Source organism: Triticum dicoccoides, chromosome 2B (assembly GCF_002162155.2).
Source record: "Triticum dicoccoides isolate Atlit2015 ecotype Zavitan chromosome 2B, WEW_v2.0, whole genome shotgun sequence".
Classification (NCBI taxonomy): domain Eukaryota; kingdom Viridiplantae; phylum Streptophyta; class Magnoliopsida; order Poales; family Poaceae; genus Triticum; species Triticum dicoccoides.
Window position 1 is genome coordinate 489,676,381 of NC_041383.1, and position 5,024 is coordinate 489,681,404.

Consider the following 5,024-nt stretch of genomic DNA (forward strand, 5'->3'; position numbering starts at 1 on the left):
ACAACCCTAGCGTCACCGAACCTTAAGTGTGTAGACCCTACGGGTTCGGGAGACACGTAGACATGACTGAGACGGCTCTCGGGCAATAACCAACAGCGGGATCTGGATACCCATGTTGGATCCCACATGCTCCTCGATGATCTCATCGGATGAACCACGATGTCGAGGATTCGAACAACCCCGTATACAATTCCCTTTGTCAGACGGTATGTTACTTGCCCAAGACTCGATCGTCGGTATCCCAATACCTCGTTCAGTCTCGTTACCGGCAAGTCACTTTACTCATACCGTAATGCATGATCCCGTGACCAAACACTTGGTCACCTTGAGCTCATTATGATGATGCACTACCGAGTGGGCCCAGTGATACCTCTCCGTCATACGGAGTGAGAAATCCCAGTCTCGATCCGTGTCAACCCAACAGACACTTTCGGAGATACCTGTAATGCACCTTTATAGTCACCCAGTTACGTTGTGACGTTTGGTACACCCAAAGCACTCCTACGGTATCCGGGAGTTACACGATCTCATGGTCTAAGGAAGAGATACTTGACATTGGAAAAGCTCTAGCAAAATGAACTACACGATCTTGTGCTATGCTTAGGATTGGGTCTTGTCCATCACATCATTCTCCTAATGATGTGATCCCGTTGTCAATGACATCTAATGTCCATAGTCAGGAAACCATGACTATCTGTTGACCAACGAGCTAGTCAACTAGAGGCTCACTAGGGACATGTTATGGTCTATGTATTCACACGTGTATTACGATTTCCGGATAATATAGTTATAGCATGAATAAAAGACAATTATCATGAACAAGGAAATATAATAATAACCATTTTATTATTGCCTCTTGGGCATATTTCCAACAGTCTCCCACTTGCACTAGAGTCAATAATCTAGTTACATTGTGATGAATCGAACACCCATAGAGTTCTGGTGTTGATCATGTTTTGCTCGCGAGAGAGGTTTAGTCAACGGATCTGCGACATTCAGATCCGTATGTACTTTGCAAATATCTATGTCTCCATCTTGAACATTTTCGCGGATGGAGTTGAAACGATGCTTGATGTGCCTGGTCTTCTTGTGAAACCTGGGCTCCTTGGCAAGGGCAATAGCTCCAGTGTTGTCACAGAAGAGTTTGATTGGCCCCGACGCATTGGGTATGACTCCTAGGTCGGTGATGAACTCCTTCACCCAAATAGCTTCATGTGCTGCCTCCGAGGCTTCCATGTACTCCGCTTCACATGTAGATCCCGCCACGACGCTCTGCTTGCAGCTACACCAGCTTACTGCTCCACCATTCAACATATACACGTATCCGGTTTGTGACTTAGAGTCATCCAGATCTGTGTCGAAGCTAGCATCGACGTAACCCTTTACGACGAGCTCTTCGTCACCTCCATAAACGAGAAACATGTCCTTCGTCCTTTTCAGGTACTTTAGGATATTCTTGACCGCTGTCCAGTGTTCCTTGCCGGGATTACTTTGGTACCTTCCTACCAAACTTACGGCAAGGTTTACATCAGGTCTGGTACACAGCATGGCATACATAATAGATCCTATGGCTGAAGCATAGGGGATGACACTCATCTCTTCTTTATCTTTTGCCATGGTCGGGCATTGAGCTGAGCTCAATCTCACACCTTGCAATACAGGCAAGAACCCCTTCTTGGACTGATCCATTTTGAACTTCTTCAAAATCTTATCAAGGTATGTGCTTTGTGAAAGACCTATGAGGCGTCTCGATCTATCTCTATAGATCTTGATGCCAAATATATAAGCAGCTTCTCCAAGGTCCTTCATTTCAAAACACTTATTCAAGTAGGCCTTAATACTGTCCAAGAATTCTATATCATTACCCATCAAAAGTATGTCATCTACATATAATATGAGAAATGCTACAGAGCTCCCACTCACTTTCTTGTAAACGCAGGCTTCTCCATAAGTCTGCATAAACCCAACCGCTTTGATCATTTCATCAAAGCGAATGTTCCAACTCCGAGATGCTTGCACCAACCCATAAATGGATCGCTGGAGCTTGCATACTTTGTTAGCATTCTTAGGATCGACAAAACCCTCCGGCTGCATCATATACAGTTCTTCCTTAAGATGCCCGTTAAGGAATGCCATTTTGACGTCCATCTGCCATATCTCATAATCATAGTATGCGGCAATTGCTAACATGATTCGGACGGACTTATGCTTCGCTACGGGAGAGAAAGTCTCATCGTAGTCAATCCCTTGAACTTGCCGATAACCCTTAGCGACAAGTCAAGCTTTATAGATGGTGACATTACCATCCGCGTCCGTCTTCTTCTTAAAGATCCATTTGTTTTCTATCGCTCGCCGATCATCGGGCAAGTCAGTCAAAGTCCATACTTTGTTTTCATACATGGATTCTATCTCGGATTTCATGGCTTCTAGCCATTTGTTGGAATCTGGGCCCACCATCGCTTCTTCATAGTTCGAAGGTTCACCATTGTCTAACAACATGATTTCAAGGACAGGGTTGCGGTACCACTCTGGTGCGGAACGTGTCCTTGTGGACCTACGAAGTTCAGTAGCAACTTGATCAGAAGTACCTTGATTATCATCATTAATTTCCTCTCCAGTTGGAGTAGGCATCACAGGAACATTTTCCTGAGCTGCACTACTATCCTGTTCAAGAGGTAGTACTTCATCGAGTTCTACTTTCCTCCCACTTACTTCTTTCGAGAGAAACTCTTTTTCTAGAAAGGATCCGTTCTTGGCAACAAAGATCATGCCCTCGGATCTTAAGTAGAAGGTATACCCAATGGTTTCTTTAGGGTATCCTATGAAGACGAATTTTTCCGACTTGGGTTCGAGCTTTTCAGGTTGAAGTTTCTTGACATAAGCATCGCATCCCCAAACTTTTAGAAACGACAACTTAGGTTTCTTCCCAAACCATAATTCATACGGTGTCGTCTCAACGGATTTAGACGGTGCCCTATTTAAAGTGAATGTAGCTGTCTCTAGAGCGTATCCCCAAAATGATAGCGGTAAATCGGTAAGAGACATCATAGATCGCACCATATCCAATAGAGTGCGATTACGACGTTCGGACACACCGTTATGCTGAGGTGTTCCAGGCGGCGTGAGTTGTGAAACGATTCCACATTTTCTTAAGTGTGTACCAAATTCGTGACTTAAGTATTCTCCTCCACGATCCGATCGTAAGAATTTTATCTTTCGGTCACGTTGATTATCTACTTCATTCTGGAATTCCTTGAACTTTTCAAAGGTCTCATATTTGTGTTTCATCAAGTAGACATACCCATATCTACTCAAGTCATCAGTGAGAGTGAGAACATAACGATATCCTCCGCGAGCCTCAACGCTCATTGGACCGCACACATCGGTATGTATGATTTCCAACAAGTTGGTTGCTCGCTCCATTGTTCCGGAGAACGGAGTCTTGGTCATCTTGCCCATGAGGCATGGTTCGCATGTGTCAAATGATTCATAATCGAGAGACTCTAAAAGTCCATCAGCATGGAGCTTCTTCATGCGCTTGACACCAATGTGACCAAGGCGGCAGTGCCACAAGTATGTGGGACTATCGTTATCAACTTTACATCTTTTGGTATTCACGCTATGAATATGTGTAACATTACGTTCGAGATTCATTAAGAATAAACCATTGACCATCGGAGCATGACCATAAAACATATCTCTCATATAAATAGAACAACCATTATTCTCGGATTTAAATGAGTAGCCATCTCGTATCAAACGAGATCCAGATACAATGTTCATGCTCAAACTTGGCACCAAATAACAATTATTAAGGTTCAGAACTAATCCCGTAGGTAAATGTAGAGGTAGCGTGCCGACGGCGATCACATCGACTCTGGAACCATTCCTGACGCGCATCATCACCTCGTCCTTCGCCAGTCTCCACTTATTCCGCAGCTCCTGCTGTGAGTTACAAATATGAGCAACGGCACCGGTATCAAATACCCAGGAGTTACTACGAGTACTGGTAAGGTACACATCAATTACATGTATATCAAATATACCTTTGGTGTTGCCGGCCTTCTTATCCGCTAAGTATTTGGGGCAGTTCCTCTTCCAGTGACCCTTCCCCTTGCAATAAAAGCACTCAGTCTCAGGTTTGGGTCCATTCTTTGACTTCTTCCACCGGCAACTGGCTTACGGGGCGCGGTACCATCTTTGCCGTCCTTCTTGAAGTTCTTCTTACCCTTGCCCTTCTTGAACTTAGTGGTCTTATTGACCATCAACACTTGATGGTCTTTCTTGATTTCAACCTCTGCTGACTTCAGCATTGAAAATACTTCAGGAATGGTCTTCACCATCCCCTGCATATTGTAGTTCATCACAAAGCTCTTGTAGCTTGGTGGGAGCAACTGAAGGATTCTGTCAATGACCGCCTCATCCGGGAGGTTAATGTCCAGCTGGGACAGGCGGTTGTGCAACCCAGACATTTTGAGTATGTGCTCACTGACAGAACTATTTTCCTCCATCTTACAACTATAGAACTTGTCGGAGACTTCATATCTCTCGACCCGGGCATGAGCTTGGAAAACTAATTTCAGCTCCTCGAACATCTCATATGCTTCGTGTTGCTCAAAACGCTTTTGGAGCCCCGGTTCTAAGCTGTAAAGCATGCCGCACTGAACGAGGGAGTAATCATCAGCACGAGACTGCCAAGCATTCATAATGTCTTGGTTCTCTGGGACGGGAGCGTCACCTAGCGGTCCTTCTAGGACATATTGTTTCCTGGCAGCTATGAGGATGATCCTCAGGTTCCGGACCCAGTCCGTATAGTTGCTGCCATCATCTTTCAGCTTGGTTTTCTCTAGGAACGCGTTGAAGTTCATGTTGACATGAGCGTTGGCCATTTGATCTACAAGACATATTATGCAAAAAGTTTTAGACTAAGTTCATGGTAATTAAGTTCATCTAATCAAATTATTTTAATGAACTCCCACTCAGATTAGACATCCCTCTAGTCATCTAAGTGTTACACGATCCGA